The sequence below is a fragment of the Schistocerca piceifrons genome, chromosome 1 (genome assembly GCF_021461385.2).
Source record: "Schistocerca piceifrons isolate TAMUIC-IGC-003096 chromosome 1, iqSchPice1.1, whole genome shotgun sequence".
In the NCBI taxonomy this organism is placed as follows: domain Eukaryota; kingdom Metazoa; phylum Arthropoda; class Insecta; order Orthoptera; family Acrididae; genus Schistocerca; species Schistocerca piceifrons.
This window is the reverse complement of record NC_060138.1, coordinates 1,137,174,830-1,137,194,640: the sequence shown is the minus strand read 5'-3', so window position 1 is coordinate 1,137,194,640 and position 19,811 is coordinate 1,137,174,830. Positions and strand designations below refer to the sequence as shown.

The window sequence follows — 19,811 nt, the reverse complement described above, 5'->3', positions numbered from 1 at the left end:
CTGCAGTGCAGAGCATGGACGAGTGTCTTCAGTTTTAGAAACGTTCAGTCATAAATAAAGTAATAGAACAAAAGCAATGTCTTGATAGCAGACTTTCTTTTATAGAAAGTTTGGAAAAAGCATTCTTTATACCAATTGCTTATATTCTATTAATAATTAAACCAAACAAGCAATAAGACTCCTAATTCAGGCGATAGCAAGGAAAGGTGTTTGTGTCAATCTCACGAACCGCTTTTCCACAATAAAGAACAGCGGTAATTGTTTATTTCCTATTGTATTTCGACGAAGCATGAATATTCATAGTCATACCAACAGTGTTTGTCAGTATTTTGCGTGACGTGTTATACATCTCAAGGAATAACGACTACAGACGAGCTGCGTTTGCGTAACGGTTAAGGTGTTGGGCTTCTACGCGATAGGTTAAGAGTTCAATCCTTGTGCGGTGTGTAATATTTTCTTTATATAAAAACAATATTGAAGTGCCATACTTCACGAATTTTATTTGTTTGAATGCAATTTTTTGAAATTTCTAGTGCTTTGTCTCTTCATTAACCCTTTTGCTGCTACAGACACGTGCTCCCCGTGTTCCGCACTGTGCGCGATTTTGTCATCACTGCACTGCTCGCCTGTGCAGACACTTGGTGTTCCCACTGCTTTGACACACTTATCATTTGATTTCACAAAAACTATTTCGCCCAAAAATTTGATTTTTACACGTCTTCTTGACTGATACCTTCTCCCCATAAATGACTTAATTTTGTTTCGATGTTCAACACAGTTATTATGCAGCATTAAATATAGTAAACCATTGCATGAAATTTTGAAGAGTTTGCAGAGGTAAAAGTCCATAGCGTATACTTTCCGTATGGTCGATTTTAGTTGGCACAATGTTGAGAATGAAATGTGGACAAGATACCTAAATTTCATATAAAATCTGCTGTATAACAACATCTCATTTAATTTAAGTACCACATAGGTGTCGTATGTAATATTGAGAAATATTCAGTCTTTCGCAACTGTAATAAAAGTTTTATTTGCACTGAAATATATTCCTCTTCTGCAACTGTAATAAGCGACTTATTTAGACAAGACGCGTTTCTCTCTTTTGAAGCATCTTCAGTGGACAGTATTTTGTCTCCTCCATTGCCAAGTCACCTTTCGTAGTTTTGTACTGCGAAACACAATATTCAACGTTTGTGTTGGCTGATCAGTGTTTTAGCAAATAAAAGTTGTTTGTGTGTGCCACACACAAAAATTATATTTGACATAGCTCAGAGCACTTCACTGATAGACGGTATATTCAAGTCCTAATGTTTTTGTAAGTCCACAGTTTTGTTTAATGTATTTTGTGTACTGCCTTTTGATTGATTGAAGTGCTTTAAAATAAAGCCAAACGTGACCGGTGTAAATAAAACTTTTGTTACAGTCGCGAAAGATGAAATATTTCTCAATGTTACATACAACACCTATGTGGTACTTAAATTAAATGAGATATTGTTATACAGTAAATTTTATATGAAATTTAGGTATCTTGTCCATATTTCATTCTCAACATTGTGGCAACTAAAACTGACCGTTGTTGTTGTTGATGTTGTCGTCGTCTTCTTCAGTCCTGAGACTGGTTTGATGCAGCTCTCCATGCTAATCTATCCTGTGCAAGCTCCTTCATCTCCCAGTACCTACTGCAACCTACATCCTTCTGAATCTGCGAAGTGTATTCATCTCTTGGTCTCCCTCTACGATTTTTACCCTCCACACTGCCCTCCAATGCTAAATTTGTGATCCCTTGATGCCTCAGGACATGTCCTACCAACCGATCCCTTCTTCTAGTCAAGTTGTGCCACAAACTTCTCTTCTCCCCAATTCTATTCAATACCTCCTCATTAGTTACGTGATCTACCCACCTAATCTTCAACATTCTTCTGTAGCACCACATTTCGAAAGCTTCTATTCTCTTCTTGTCCAAACTATTTATTGTCCATGTTTCACTTCCATACATGGCTACACTCCATACAAATACTTTCAGAAACGACTTCCTGACACTTAAATCTATACCCAATGTTAACAAATTTCTCTTCTTCAGAAACCCTTTCCTCGCCATTGCCAGTCTACATTTTATATCCTCTCTACTTCGAGCATCATCAGTTATTTTGCTGCCCAAATAGCAAAACTCCTTTACTACTTTAAGTGTCTCATTTCCTAATCCAATTCCCTCAGCATCACCCGACTTAATTCGACTGCATTCCATTATCGTTGTTTTGCCTTTGTTGATGTTCATCTTATATCCTCCTTTCAAGACACTGTCCATTCCATTCAACTGCTCTTCCAAGTCCTTTGCTGTCTCTGACAGAATTACAATGTCATCGGCGAACCTCAAAGTTTTTATTTCTTCTCCCTGGATTTTAATACCTACTCCGAATTTTTCTTTTGTTTCCTTTACTGCTTGCTCAATATACAGATTGAATAACATCGGGGAGAGGCTACAACCCTGTCTCACTCCCTTCCCAACCACTGCTTCTCTTTCATGCCCCTCGACTCGTAAAACTGCCATCTGGTTTCTGAACAATTTGTAAATAGCCTTTCGCTCCCTGTATTTTACGCCTCCCACCTTTAGAATTTGAAAGAGAGTATTCCAGTCAACATTGTCAAAAGCTTTCTCTAAGTCTACAAATGCTAGAAACGTAGGTTTGCCTTTCCTTAATCTTTCTTCTAAGATAAGTCGTAAGGTCAGTATTGCCTCACGTGTTCCAACATTTCAACGGAATCCAAACTGATCTTCCTCAAGGTCGGCTTCTACCAGTTTTTCCATTCGTCTGTAAATAATTCATGTTAGTATTTTGCAGCTGTGACTTATTAAACTGATAGTTCGGTAATTTTCACATCTGTCAACACCTGCTTTCTTTGGGATTGGAATTATTATATTCTTCTTGAAGTCTGAGGGTATTTCGCCTCTCTCGTACATCTTGCTCACCAGATGGTAGAGTTTTGTCAGGACTGGCTCTCCCAAGGCTGTCAGTAGTTCTAATGGAATGGTTGTCTGCTCCCGGGGCCTTGTTTCGACTCAGGTCTTTCAGTGCTCTGTCAAACTCTTCACACAGTATCGTATCTCCCATTTCATCTTCGTCTACATCCTCTTCCATTTCCATAATATCGTCCTCAAGTACATCGCCATTGTATAGACCCTCTATATACTCCCCTTCCACCTTTCCACTTTCCCTTCTTTGCTTAGAACTGGGCTTCCATCTGAGCTCTTGATATTCATACAAGTGGCTCTCTTTTCTCCAAAGGTCTATTTAATTTTCCTGTAGGCTGTATCTATCTTACCCCTAGTGAGATAAGCCTCCACATCCTTACATTTGTCCTCTAGCCATGCCTGCTTAGCCATTTTGCACTTCCTGTCAATCTCATTTTTGAGACATTTGTATTTCTTTTTGCCTGCTTCATTTACTGCATTTTTATATTTTCTCCTTTCATCAATTAAATTCAATATTTCTTCTGTTACCCAAGGATTTCTACTAGCCCTCGTGTTTTTACCTACTTGATCCTCTGCTGCCTTCACTACTTCATCCCTCAAAGCTACCCATTCTTCTTCTGCTGTATTTATTTCCCCCATTCCTGTCAATTGTTCCCTTATGCTATCCCTGAAACTCTGTACAACCTCTGGTTTAGTCAGTTTATCCAGGTCCCATCTCCTTAAATTGCCACCTTTTTGCAGTTTCTTCAGTTTTAATCTACAGGTCAAACCAATAGATTGTGGTCAGATTCCACATCTGCCCCTGGAAATGTCTTACAATTGAAAACCTGGTTCCTAAATCTCTGTATTACCATTATATAATCTATCTGATATCTTCTAGTATCTCCAGGGTTCTTCCATGTGTACAACCTTCTTTTATGATTCTTGAACCAAGTTATGCTCTGTGCAAAATTCTAACAGATGGCTTCCTCTTTCATTTCTTAGCCCCAATCCATATTCACCTACTATGTTTCCTTCTTACCCTTTCCCTACTCTCAAATTCGTCACCCATGACTATTAAATTTTCGTCTCCCTTCACTACCTGAATAATTTCTTTTATCTCATCATACATTTCTTAAATTTCTTCGTCATCTGCAGAGCTAGTTGGCATATAAACTTGTACTACTGTAGTAGGCGTGGCCTTCGTGTCTATCTTGGCCACAATAATGCGTTCACTATGCTGTCTGTAGTAGCTTACCTGCACTCCTATTTTTTTTATTCATTATTAAACCTACTCCTGCATTACCCCTATTTGATTTTGTATTTATAACCCTGTATTCACCTGACCAGAAGTTTTGTTCCTCCTGCCACCGGACTTCACTAATTCCCACTATATCTAACTTTAACCTATCCATTTCCCTTTTTAAATTTTCTAACCTACCTGCCCGATTAAGGGATCTGACATTCCAAGCTCCGATCCGTAGAACGCCAGTTTTCTTTGTCCTGATAACGACGTCCTCTTGAGTAGTCCCCGCCCGGAGATCTGAATGGGGGACTATTTTACCTCCGGAATATTTTACCCAAGAGGACGCCATCATCAACTAACCATACAGTAAAGCTGCATGCCCTCGGGAAAAATTACGGCTGTAGTTTCCCCTTGCTTTCAGCCGTTCGCAGTACCACAACAGCAAGGCCGTTTTGGTTAATGTTACAAGGCCAGATCAGTCAATCATCCAGACTGTTCCCCCTGCAACTACTGAAAAGGCTGCTGCCCCTCTTCAGGAACCACACGTTTGTCTGGCCTCTCAACAGATACTCCTCCATTGTGGTTGCACCTACGGTACGGCTATCTGTATCGTTGAGGCACGCAAGCCTCCCCACCAACGGCAAGGCCCATGGTTCATGGGAGGAAAAAATCGACCATACGGAAAATGTACTCTATGGACTTTTACCTCTGCAAACTCTTCAAAATTTCGTGCAATGCTTTACTATATTTAATGCTGCATAATAACTGCGTTGAACATCGAAACAAAATTAAGTCATTTATGGGGGGAAGGTATCAGTCAAGAAGATGTGTAAAAATCAAATTTTTGGGCCAAATAGTTTTTGTGGAATCGAATGATAAGAGTGTCAAAGCAGTGGGAACACCATGTGTCTGCACAGGCGAGCAGTGCAGTGACAAAATCGTGCACAGTGCGGAATGCAGGGAGCACGTCTTTGTAGCAGTGAAAGGGTTAATGCGGCCGTGGTGGCTTTACTTCATGTACTGCACGCTCCCCACAAAACGTAAGCTTGCGAACTATGCTATACTATCACGCTGCTTCTCTTGGCGCGTGCGTCGTGTGCAACTGGCAACGGTGCAATCTCCGGCGTCTGGGCGGGCATGCGCGAACCGCCAAGATAAAAGAATTCAACTATAGATGTGGATATGGAGGGGCATGTGGTCAGCACACAGCTCTTCCAACTGTTGTCAGCTTTTAACACCAGAGCCACTACTTCTAAGTCAGGAAGCTCCACAACTGACCTCACACCTCACAAAGGCTGTGTGAAGCTCACTTGCTAACAGTGCTCAGCAAAGCCAGACAGTCACCCCCTATTGGCACTTTGTTTTTTGATAAAAGAACATGTACTCATGGGAACTGCACAAATAGTTAGGCCACACAGCTACAAGATTCTACACTGACATTTTAACACTATCACAAACCCTCGAAGAACAATAGGTTCAGTCATGCAACATTGATATTTATAGCAGATGTTACATCACTGTTCTGGCTAGAGTCCATTTATTACAATAACTTGCAAGACAGCACCTTTTATAGATGTTTTTCATATTAATTATGCGAAAGTGCAGAACATGAGTAATTTTGTGAATTTTGTTACAGTCGGCTAACTCCATTGGCAAGCTAAAGCACCGTAGTTCAGCTTGGAAGATGTTGACAGAAGTCAACATATTTCATGCTTTCTCACACTGCTGCCAATCCTTGATATCTACAGTGTGTGGCACGAATTTATGTGTATGGCATGAAAAGTAAGCAGCCACCATTGTGAGATACTTCCCTCCACACCTACTCTCTTCTGCGCATTCATACAGGCTATATTTCATTTGCAGATCAATGCTGAAATAAGTTTAAAGTACATCAGCATGTAACTTCTGCATGTCATATAGCAAAGATGAAACTACAAGAAGACATAAAAGTATAAAGTGTGCAATTATTTTATTAGTGCAAATGCAAAATCTAGTTTTTGTGGATTTATGTGATGCTTTGACGGCAGCAAGCACACAGTTTCCGAAACTGATGAATCCTGCATGCCCATTACTTTTAGAACAATACATAAAACAAAATATCCAAGATCTTACCACTTTTTAAAAGATTTTATTTCAAATATATGCACAAGTATGTGAAAAGCAATACTAAAGTCAGATTCCAATTGCACACATTTAAAAATGCAGTGATTTTATCTTTTAAAAATTCTTGAAAGAGGGCAATTTGAATGATTTTCTTAAACGAACATAAAAATTAATTTTATAACTCATCCTGATATCCATATTAATTGTTTTGACAATTAAATACCAGACTTCACAATAAAGGATGGCAGCCAAAAACAGTTGCAGGATAGAATTTTTTTATTAAAATTCTTGACCAAGGTTTTTGGCTGCCATCCTTTATTGTGAAGAATTTTAACAGTTGCTGCTGCAGCCATGTTTAAAATCTTGAAATACCAGACTAATCAAGAGCTGCTTTATTAAGTGCTTCCATGTTACTTCAGGGTTCACAGCGACCAGCAACATTTCTACTGAAGCAGATGATTGGCATGAAATGTGTGTTGTCAGTGTTGTACTAAGCGATGGGAACTTATTCTTCCAACACCACTCCTCACCTTCTGATAATCTGGATGCTAGTTTCCTTCTACCGGCAAACCAAGGGGACTGGATTTGCTAAAACGCTTACAGACTGAACATTGTGTTTTTAAAATGTAGCAGGACATTTTTGTTGTTTCTTAGGAATAATGTTAGCAAATAATTTCAAATGCAAGAAGGTCTTCTTGTTATGTAATTGTGTCCTGTGTATAACAAAGGCCAGAAATGCAATTAAAATATTTTATCGTAACCTAAAGCACAATACATGTTTAGCCCATGTGCTGCATCATGCAACTGAAACAGTATTCTAGTATAAGGCAATGTGAACACACTGGTATCCTCCACAAAGAAGATAAATAAGCACCTAAAATACAAAGGTTTGGTAAGCCCAAGACCATTAATTAAATCATATGCTGACTTTTGATTCCCTGTATTCTTGAAATCACCTGCCCGTGTTGCTGCTTTTAGAGATATACCACCAAATTTAGCTTGTCGCCACAATTTATTTTAACTTGATTGATACCTTGATAAATGCAGCTATCTTTTAATATAATAATTTTGATGAAGTTAGGTCTGTAAGAGATCGTAAATTCACACAAATCCATTCACTTCATTCTATTGCAAAGCCTTTAGTTACTGCCCCCGATTTTTTTCACACTTAGGTCATAGACACTTTCGAAGCCACTGATGCAGCTTGCATTAAAGATGTACAAGTGACATTCAAATGGATTTGAAGCACGACCTGATTTAAATCATATTAGGCTTTGCACATTTGTCTGCAGCAACACAAAAGCTGAAAACCACACCCCAGCCACAGATGAAATCTTTCATAATTATTTAAGACGCTGAAAAACCTTTGCAGTCATCCTATGCGCAAGTGGGTGTTGCATCAAAAGGTAATGTGAACAAAGTTATTTAATCAAATCCTGATTCTGAGTTTATGACGTAGATAAAAAAATGTTTTCTGACAAGAATGTAAAAGATTATATCACAATTGTCTGAAATTTCTTCACCTAAATATGCATTTGTCACTTCTTGTGATACAGAAAGATAATTTTGTATGTATAAAAATGTTCTGTCAGGTAAATACGTAAGCCTACATTAAATATACATTTTTTAGCCTCAAGTTATACCAAAAACAATGTACAAAACTTGGCAGTGAAAATAATGCAAGATATACCTGAGGATCCATATTTTAAAGATAAGTGGTTAACCATGAAACAAGATGGGGTTGTTAATAATAACACAGCTGAATTGATAATACATGATGATGCTTTGTTTTGGAGAGTAAGAACTATATGACTTTCAAGAGAGTATGTATAATAATGACTGTGGAGGCAGAACTTATTAAGTTTATCCACAAGTGATATGAACACTTTGGAGTACTTAAGTGCTTCAAGCACATGGTCAAATTCAATTACTTTGTGGGTTTAAGTAGAAAAGTAGTACTAGGTTTAAGATCCTGTGAAATATGCCAGAAAATGAAAGATGATAAAGTTGTGAGTTGTGAGTTGAATGCTAAAATACCAAATGTTTACATAACCTTACTGCAGTTGACTTTTTCAGTCAACTTCCAATGAGTATAGGGGGAATAACATAATTTTGTACTACCTGAGTGCTGGTCGAAATATGTAAAATTGTATCCCATAAAAAATGCAAATACATAAACAGTGAGCCACTGTTTGAGAAAAACCATTTCAAAAGTGTAGGAAGATCACACAGATTACTAACAGATAATGATCCACAGTTTTTCAGTCAAGGTGTTTAAGGGGTTTTGATATGGGAAAGAGTTAAGCATTTATCTCAAAATACAACCAACAGAGTAGCCCTTTTGAATGAATTATGAAGCTTTTACGATTATGTAGAATCTGTTGTCCTACTAAACATACTTCTTGGGCACAATTAATTCCTGAGTTCAATATTATCATCAGTGAACTACACATGACAATGAGCTTATCACCTGTGGAAGTGATGGACAAACTATTTATGGGGGAACCATAACTAAAAATGTTTAAGTGGCCTAAATTGGAAGCAACGTCTATGCATGAAATACAATTACAGGTAAGTGACAATTTTGTTTACACACAGAACTAAGGGTGCGGCAGCATAACTGTCACACAAATGTTCCAGAATTTAAGATAGTCAAATTGATATTGATTCTTGATCACCAGTGAAATCCAAACATCAAAAAGGAGACAAGCCAATTTTTCCATCAATATAGCACATCATGTATGGTAAGAAAGATTCTACACCTGAAAGCTTTGTTCCAGTACAACCAACTACACAATTGGAAAAAGGATTATATAATGTGGAACTGGTAAAACGTTACAAACAGCCAGAATAACCTTTATGGAATAGTACACCAAGCCGAGCATAGCTAGTTGTGAATTTTGTGATGCATGATATATTGCAGCAGCATAACAGAAAAAAATAAAGTCTATTACTTTCATATATTTTCCAATACTAATACCGTATTTACTCGAATCTAAGAAGCACCTGAAAAATGAGACTCGAAATCAAGGAAAAAAATTTTTCACGAATCTAAGCCGCACCTGAAATTTGAGACTCTAAATTCAAGGGGGGAGAAAAGCTTTAGGCCGCACCTCCAAATCGAAGCAAAGTTGGTCCATTGTAATATGAGACACAATTTAGGTCGAATGAATGACGATACAGCTACAGTAGTTTGGTTCGAGTCGTAAGCTTAGCAGTTAAGCTTTACCAGGTAACCATTGCTATGCATCAGGTGCTCCGTCCGTATTTATACAGGTACCCTTCCTTTTTCATGTGCTTTGTCTGGTTTCAATTGATTGCTTATTTTTCTTCGATATGATAAGTGCCGTTCTCTTTGTTATAGGTGTTTACATCAGTCTTCTAAGCTGAAAACGCATTAATGTACTGTGTCATGCATTGTTTGTCACATTCTGATAATGAGTGTTTACGGCCTGTCGCCGCTCACAGCATGGCTTGCTTTTGGGCGCGCTACGGCCTTTTTTTTTTTTTTTAAAAAAAATAAAGGAATCGTCTCATTAACGAAACAATGGCAAGAGACTGCTATTTGTTGTTACTTACACTGCTGCTTTCTTTGATAATGATCAACAAGAACCAAATAATAGACTGCGTATGATAGAAGATGTTCTGAACGAGAATTTAACGAAAATTTTTGCAGGCGCCTCTTTATTATATTAATTCTGCACAGAAATTAGTCATCTTAGATTTAAAAATCAAGTCAATTGCCGTGCTTCATCTCTGGCTGTGTCACTATTAGGCATAATAATAATAATAATAATACGAATATAAACGTGACATGATATGTATATTCTTCCGCGTTTGCTCTTGTCTCATTCTAGTTTCGTAATTTATTAGGCAGACAGGATTTAAATGAGATAGCAACAAACACGAAACAATACATGGCAACATGTTTAAATTCATATTATTCTTATGGTCAAGAGAATACTGCATGTGATTCACAATTCATAAAAGTTTCTTTTAGCAACAATCTCTTCTAACAGGTAGGAAAAAATTCAGAACGTAGAGTTGGCCATATCGACAAACATTCCAAACAGTCTTGCCAGTCGGATTTTTCGTAGTACATTGAACTGCTGCTACAGTTGAAGATGAACAATACGGAAGTTATATTTACTTCGTTGGATAATATATGAAAATGCGGTGGTCGAACTCGGGGCGGAGAAAAGAGCGCGTCTTCCGCTTTTTTTTTTTTTTTTTTTTAAATTTACTTACTGACACGGAGGTTTTGGCGCCAGTATTTATCTTTGTGCCTGCAAAGCATGCCTGTGTAGTGCTACATATATTCAACGGCAGAAGTTAGTTGTGGCGCGGCACCGACCAACATTTTTCAGAACTTCCGCTTGCTTTGCACTCGATTCTAAGACGCAGGCGGTTTCTTGGATTACAAAAACCGGAAAAAAAGTGCAGCTTAGATTCGAGTAAATACGGTAAGTAATTTCCGTGAATGACAGGATAAGGTTTTCTAGCTTTTGTGTACAACTCATGATAATTTATGGTGGGTTCATACAGTGATATGAACACATTCATCATCTTGAATGTTAGCTTAGTCATGTTTTTCGGGGGAGAGATGGGGCTGAAGGGTTGGGGGGGGGGGGGGGTGTTACAACTTGGGACCTTCCTAAGGAGATAAAGAAAGAGATAGCAAGCTAACGATGCGAGTGCTAGGGAATGCAGTCACACATGTGGGGAGATGGGAAGGGAATGTGCTGTAGGGAAGCTAAGGAGATGTTGAAACCAAATGGAAGACATGAACAAGATGTACAGAAAACAAAGCATAAAGTCAAAAGGTCTGGCAGGGAGGCACCAGGAGATGTGGCAAGAAGGTTGAAGAGCAATGAAAGACTTAGGATACCTCATAGTGGTAGTTATGTGATGTGATGCACTGTGTGAGAGGAGAGAGAGAGAGAGAGAGAAGGGAGGTTTATGGAGTAAGTTACCCCACAGAGGAGAACCTATGTCAAGTTAGGGTGGACTCAAAGGAGGGATGGCCCAACTTCATTTTTTAGTGTGATGGGAGAAAGAGTTGAGGGGTGCACATTGCATCAAGCTTGTGCACAAGGGGGAAAGAGTAACTATCCCTGGAAAAGCTGTTCAGAATCACGTGAGGTACGACACTACCTGTCTGTGCAGCCTGAACAGTGAGCAGACATCTCTGCTTACTGATGGAGCATGCTATTCCATGCTGCCACCAGTTGAAGGTGCTTTGGAGGAGCTGCATAGAATATGCAAGCAGACCACTCCAAAAATGTCAATAGAAGTAGTAAAGACACAAGTGAGACTGGTTGATTCTGGATGAAGGTCCAGATTAAGAGTTATTGTCATATGGTTGTGAAATGCAATTGTGTAAGTTTATGCAAGAAAATAACAGTGCTTAAACCAAAGTCACAGTTGGAAATAATTTACATAGCTAAAGATAGCAGAAACCACACTCTTTCAGTGAAGCATTCATACTTGAAAAAAGGAGTTACCAAGCAGGGCAAGAAGTCAAGTTGGAGCAGACTAACAGGGTCAGCACATAATAAGCGACCATCAATCCAGTGTTAACATACTGTACATTCAACCAGAAAAAGAGAAGGTGGCATTGCACTTGGTGTTAACTATGGTGAACCACAGCAGCATCAGGGAAAATGATAAACGTCACAATGTACACAAGAAAATTACAGAAACACGTTAACTATTATTTTCAGTGACTACATAAGAATGCTTAAAGTGGCCACTGGCAATTCATTTGACAGTGCAAATATCCTGAAACACACAAGCAGAAACCTTCACACCGAATTATGGTAATAATAATGGAAATTTTTGTTTAATTCTAACACAGGAAAATAGATGATGGAATAATGACAATATTATGTAAAGGATAGATTGCTACTCACCATATAGCATAGATGATGAGTCACAGATAGCTAGAACAAAAAGACTGTCAAACAAATTAGCTTTTGGCTGAAAAGGTCTTCATTGGAATTAGGAAACACATACATATACATGGTAAATCCAGGATGGAATCTAACAGTGTAGTGAAAAGGATAGTTGCTACCCATCATACAGTGGAGATGCTGAATCACAGAAAGACGCAACACAAAGACTGTCAGAACGTTAGCTTTTGTCCAGCAAGGCATTCGTCAAGGACATGGGAGGGCCGGAGGAATGTAGGATATATTGCACGGAAGAGTTCTCACATGTAAAATTCAGAAAAGCTAGTGTTGGTAGGAAGGATCTGGATGGCACAGACTGTGAAGCAATCATTAAAATGAAGAACATTGCATTGGGCAGTGCACTCAGCAACTTGGTGCTCCAGCTCTTTCTTGGCCAGAGAACGTCGGTGGTAGGGTGACCACCCATCCCAAATTTTGCAGTACAATCCTGCATTTAGATACATTTTAAACTATCCAGAGCAGGATCAGGTTTGTCACAAACAATGTGTTTAAGACTTACTTCAATTTTTTCTGTACATGTATTTAAATTTCAGATAACTGATTGTCTTATGTTACTCATCTCAACTTTTCAGTTGTTGGTTCATTTGTTATATTGTAGGCTACTCTACACACATTAATTTAATCTGCTGTAATCTGTGGTTGTATATGAAAATGGAGAGTTCAGAAATAAATAGGATCCACAACTAGATAGTGACAAAAAGGAGTAAACTGGTAAGTATCTCCAGAACTAAAGTTTTTTTGTGTATGGAATGGGAAATGAATGCATTATTCTTGGCATCATGCACAAGTAACAGGTTCAAAGGCATAGGAACAATGTGTAATAAGACATTTAGTGTTGGTCATGGAGGCTCTAATGACATTACTAAACTTGCAAATGGGCAAAAACACAAACAAATGTGAGCCTCTCAATCAAGAATAAGGTAACAATTTCATTTTTTGGGTCAAATTCTAAAACAGCATGCAACAGGATAACGTTACAACTTCTGAACTGACCAAGGTGTATCAATGTTAACTCAATGTGCCTTACCATTATTATGATCATGGCACAAAATTGGTGCCTATGACACTTCCAAATTCAGAAATCATTACAAGCATTTCTTTGGAAAGAACAAAAGCAACATCAAGACCATGTTGACAGAAATATGTTTTACTCAACAGCAAGTGATACCTCTAAACGTTTCCAGTTATGATTATGTATCTAAATTTTAATAAAGGTGTAGTACATAGGTCATTAGACTATTATAGCGACCTTCATGACAAATGCTATTTTTGATCAATTTAAAGGCAGATTAACAACGCACAATTTAAGCCTCAATAACATTTCTTCATACTCTGCTGGTAGTGCACATATTAACTTTGGGAACAAACGTTCAGTATTTACTGTTAAGAAATGAAAATATTTTTTTAATCCCATCACATCGTTCAGCTCATAAAATCTGTTAACGCATCAACACATCTAAGTTTGAAACTGATAAATTTCAAATTTTTGATTTAGAGTTCTGCTACAAAAATTTGTAACTATTTTGCCTGCCATTTAAAAATATTAGAGGGTTTGAAGGAGTTTTTTGAATTTTGTGATACTGAATACGTGGGAATTTTAAGACATGTTCCAACAAGATGACTGAGTATTTATGCAGCTATTGACAGGCTACTAAACTCCTTTCCAGTCATAAGATGTTAGTTTGTATCACAGGGGGAGAACTGTCCAGTAGTCATACAAAAGTTTTCCCAGAATGTTCAGAATAGTGATGAGGATGTTTCTGAAACACATTGCTGTTTTTTTTTTATAATTGTCTAAAAATGTCAATGTTACTGTGGAGACCTTGGAAAGAGATAATTGTTGGCTGTTGAAGTGTTTTCCATACTGGAATCCCTTAAAAACAGATAGAGCAAAGAATATCAGATAGGTTCTTTGGGTTCAAAACTGTGACCTGTCTCAATATTCTGCCAGCAGAAGGTATGCTATCAATGTGTACAGATACAAGGTGGACTTACCTATAGATTAATGTTGTCTGTCAATAGCTGAGTCACTGGTCCTTTAGTTAAAAATGTTTGTGATAGGATTGTATCTCTTAATAAATAAAAAGAAAAGTCCAGCAGTTCTTTTCAACTGTTTACATAAAACCACTTCGCATATTTATTCAGAGTTTGATTGCTATATCTAAAGACCAGATCTCATTACAGACCCAAAATGTTTATGCAGGTCTCCTCATACTCATATTTGAAAGATAACTTTAAATTATACTCCACTGAAAGGATAAGAATCATGACTTAATTGGCACACAAAGTAATTTTTCCTATAGCAGATTAACAAACTGTCTGCAAGGTACACAGAATGATGATAATAATTCATTAAGGCACAGTGGCATGTTTACGAATGTTACTTGTTAAGTCTATTGCTGATTCTAATAGTAACTGCACATATCCTACAATAATCCCGAGGCTCGTTCAAACATCATCACTAGAGCACACAAGGTAGAGAATACTGAAAACCTCTGAGCAAGTTACAAACTACCTCTGAGCAAGTTACAAACTGTTAACTCCAAGAAAAATGAGATGTGTAACTATGGAATTCTGCACATTTCGTCATTACAGAGACGCGCACAAGAATATTATGTGATTTTGGTTATTTAATTCTTACTTGAAATTTCCCTCGGTCAAATTATTGTTTTCTAAATAGATGTATTAATGACTGTCAGGCTTTATTTATCAAATTATCGATATGAGCAGAACCAATTTATGCTTACACTATGGGAATTCCTGACTATTAGGTATGGCAGCCCACTGATTACTAAAATGTGGGTATTAAAAATTACGTAATTCTTAATTATGGCAATTACATATTTGCTACTAATGTTGTTGGGTGTAGAAAATTTAGCCCATCAATAGTATGTAAACATATTCCAGAAATTTATAGTGGTTTGGTCATAATATAAGCTGAAAGTTTGGGCTGGTTGAAATCTTTAATTAATTACATTTCCTGAATTGATTACATTTGAACTAAAGAAAACATGTCTTGGAAATGAGCAAAAATTGGCGTACAGTTCTGAGATAATCTACTTTTCTGAATCTATTTATTAGCTCACTAGATTTCTATGAGACCTCCTAGGTTGAAAACGTTGAAATAAAATAACTTTTCAAACACATCACCAGCAAAACTAATTAATACAAAATGTTCAGAACAGTGGGTTCCATAATCTGAATGAATAGGTTTCACAGGGGAAATTAACTTGCACCAGCTTGTAAATTCGTGGAATGTGCGCTCAGATAACAGATTCTATCATCAAATTTTTGGGGAAGAATAACAGCAAGAAAAGAAAACAAACTAGTATTGATCCTAGCTATTGTAATTAGGGAGTATTATTCATTTGGAGAAGGAGATTGATTTCAACTCTGTTCTAAAAATGCTTCAGGGATTAAATTTAGAAAATAGAAGTTGATGAATTGTATGAAGATTTTTTAGTAGTGAAGGACCCAATTAGTGTGCTGGTGTAAGCTGTGACCAGCACACTGGTCAGCAAAGATGTAATGCGAAGATCGATAGTAGGTACTGGATCAAGTGTGCCTATCACGAGAGGGGTCAGGGACACACCGACAAGCAACACGCTGCCCACATCCTCTAGACAGCCACCGCCGCTGACCGGAGGAGCACTGACTGACTCATTCTATTGGCGTCTGTCAGTTCATCACAGAGCAGGTTTAGTTCACATCACAGGCTGCAACAGTATATAGTGATCTGATTAGTGACTACAGTGGGACTTGTACTTTCCCAGCAGTGAGACTTACGTTTGTAATAGCAAGATTACCGATATTGTCTGCAAGAGGATTATTACTGATCAACTTGTACCACAACACACACTCTATTCAAGTTAAGTAAATAAAGAACCACGTTAATTCACATGTGTATTTGTGTTTTAGAAAGAGGACACTGGCCACTCATAACAACATCCTCTCCCTTGGTTCCATACAGTACGAGACACTATGGTGGCGACAAGGATACTACATTTAGCATTAGAATAAATAACAAAAATAAAGTATCTTGTGTAAGTAAATGGATGGCAGTGGAAGAAATAATGGCTCAGTTGTTAAGAGTTTTATTTTCAATTCTACCAACAAATGCATTTGTTGAAAGAACTTTCAGCCTGGGACTAAGGTTGTGGACAGATAAGCTTCACATGAACACACTCCAAGCAGAGTTTCAAGTGAAAATATATTATAACACACTGTGTAAAGACTTTCCCAATATGGTCCTAAATGATAAGGAAAGTTTGGCATGTGCAAAAAGAAATATCCTTTTAAACATAAATAGTATTTGTTATGTGTATGAATTACATTGCAAGAAATAATATAACGTGTGTTTCTAAAAATGAATCAGCTCAAATAAGTTTATAATTTATAATCCTACAGTAATTTAATACTGATTTTTATGTTAGTAAGTGTGTAAACCATTTTTCTATGCATATGAGAAGGAAGAGAACACAATAAGGTCGGAATCAGTGTTTATGTGGTGAATTGCGGTTCTTTCTGTGGATGTAAGATTAGCTTGCATGTTGAGGGATTTGGGCGATGGTAGTGATGTAAGGTTTGAAGTTAAGAAACTCTGGAAAGTTAACAGGGGGTGATTTGGGGAGAGTGGGGTGGATCATGGTTGGATGGAGGTGTAAGCTGAGTCACAACGGGTTCAACATTGGACTTTGGTTGTGTCCGATTGATAGAGTTGGTGGCGAAAAACTGTTTCCACAGCTACAGATTTAATTTTCATGCTGTACTGTGTCCCTCAAAATCCTGAAATTTCTCTCTTTATTGGCAATTGTCCCTCATACTACTCCTACATAGGTGATTACCCTAATTGGTGGTCATTCATGTGGGCAGACAGCTTGCTGGTTGTCATACCCAAGTAGAACGCAGCACAGTGGTTGCAGCTTAGCTTGTAGATCACATGGCTGATTTCACAGGCAGCCCCGCCTATGATGGAATAGGTTATGTTTGTGAACAGACTGGAGTATGTGGTTGTGGCAGGATGTATGGGGCAGGTCTTCCATCTAGGTCTATTACAGGGATATGAGCCATGAGGCAAGGGGTGGGAAGCAGGGGTTGCGTAGAAACGGACAAGGATATTGTGTTGGTTTGGTGGCTGATGGAATACCACTGTGGGAGAGGTGAGAAGGATAGCGGATAGGGCATTCGTCATTTCAGGGCATGATGAGAGGTAGTCGAAACCCTGGTGGATAATGTGGTTCAGTTACTCCAGTTCCGGGTGGTACTGAGCCACGAGAGGACTGCTCCTCTGTGGCCAGACAGTGGGACTTGGGGCAAGATTGTGATGGTAATTCCAGTCTGTGAAGGCCTCATTTGAGACCCTTGGTATATTTCATGAGGGACGGCCACAGCCACGAGTGGCTAGGCCTTATGGATGGGACTTCTTGGTATGGAATGAGTGGCACCTGCCCAAGTGGAGATATTGCTGGTGGTTGGATGTTTGATACGGTGGAGGTACTGATGTAGCCATCTTTGAGGTGGAGGTCAACACCAAGAAAGGTGGCTTGTTGGGTTGAAGAGGACTAGGTGAAGTGAATGGAGGAGAAAGTGTTGGAAGAATATGTCCCTCACGCTCAATCCAGATCATGAAGAGGTCATCAAAGAATCTGAACCAAGTGAAGGGTTGATGATTCTGAGTGTTAGAAAGGATTCCTTTAGACCAGGGCTTAACAACTGGCCGGTTTTGAGCGCGAGTACTCGTGTCTGCTCAGGCACGTGCTCGCGAGCAGGTGCAAGGTCGCGGAGTAGGGAGGGAGGGAGGGGAGGGGAAATGCGCGCGCACGTATGAATAGGACCGCAGCGTGCCTATTGAATTTGCGCCGACTGTGTAACGTTAAAAGTACTACGATCAGCTCTAACAGTCACTTCGCTGGTTAAGAATCATGTCAAGTCGCCGTTGTGTAACCCCAACCATGCTTTCACAGTTCAACCCCCATTGGGAGGAATTGTATCTGTTTACAGTAAAAGATGGTGTTGCAAAATGCAGCGAGGTCCGCTAGCTTAGTCGTGGCAAATTATTAAATCGAATTTTTGCCTATTGGATGAGATAAATATGTTCATGGAAATAAATAACATGTGTGTTCCTGAATTGAAAGAGCCTTCATGGAAATGTGATCTCGCATTCTTAGCAGATTTAACTAGCTATCTGAATGCTTTGAACATTTCACTACAAGGTAAAGATCTGCTAATTACTCATTTCATAGATCGAATACGAGCTTTTAAAATGAAATTGACACTTTGGGTGAGTCAGCTGGAAACAGGAAATCTAGCTCATTTTCCTAAATTATCATCCATGCAAGATGTTCACTAAGACTGAACGTTATTCACATAGTTTAGTTACCCTTAAGGAAGAATTTGATCAATGCTTTCAAGATCTGTTCTCCTCTCCATATTCAGCGAATACTGAAGAGATTCGTCCCGAGCTGCAACTAGAAATCATTGACCTGCAGTGTGACAGAATACAGAGACAAATTTCAGAACAAGAAAAACATTTTGGAATTTTACAGACACTTCCCTCAGGATAGATTTCCTCATTTGCACAAACTGGCGGCTACAATAATATCAATGTTCGGTTCCATGTATGTTTGTGAATAACTGCTCTACAATGAAATGTAACAAGACGCGCCTGAGAAATGCATTGTCTGATCGAAGTTTAAACTGAACGCTGCGCCTACAATGCACAAGAACAATTACTCCGAACATAGATGCAGTTGTAAAGGGCAAAAAGTAAAAGATAACAGAGAATCCCACAGCTCAGTGACACCTTTTATTGTGTAACAGTTCACAAATTAATGCGAATGTAGAGGCATACACTAAGCTAATAAAATTATGTGGCACGTGTACATTCTCCTTTATTTGTTTCATTTGTCACAGTAATAATTCGTGAGCGATATCCCTGCAGATGGCCGCGGATTTACATTGACTGGCGGCAGCTGTTGTGTGCCCCACATGACTCTCCCCACTCTCCGCTCTGGTCCGGTAGTGGGGGTAGTGTGCACGCGCTGCTCCGTGGTCGCGCCTTGCTGCTCACAGCTTGCTCCGCGAGCACGTTATGTTGTGAAGGCCTGCTTTAGACAGTCTATGAATAGGTTGGCATAGGATGGTGCCGTACAGGTGCCCATCGCCGTACCCCAGATTTGTTTGTAGGTGATGCCTTCAAAAGAAAAGTAATTGTGGAGGATATAGGTGGTCATGACGACTAGGAAGGATGTTGTAGGTTGAGAAAAGTAGTGTTCAATAGCAGCAAAGCCACAGGCATTAGGGATGTTAGTATAAATGGAGGTGGTGTCAATAGTAACAAGCTGGGCACATGGTAAAGGAACAGCAACTATGGAGAGTTGGTGGAAGAAACAGTTGGTATCTTTTATATACAAGGGTAGGTTGCGGGTAATAGGATGAAGGTGTTGCTCTACGACAGCAGAGATTCTCTCAGTGGGCGACACAGTAACAGGCCACAATGGGACATCCTGGGTGGTTGGGTTTATGGAATTCAGGAAGA

At 38.7% G+C, this 19,811-nt stretch overlaps 1 protein-coding gene across 2 annotated transcripts in view; it reads right to left on the bottom strand.

Moving 5' to 3' along the window:
* LOC124800550 (glutathione S-transferase-like) overlaps window positions 1-19,811 on the bottom strand; it is a 76,837-nt gene that overhangs the window by 6,684 nt on the left and 50,342 nt on the right. The window lies entirely within an intron of this gene.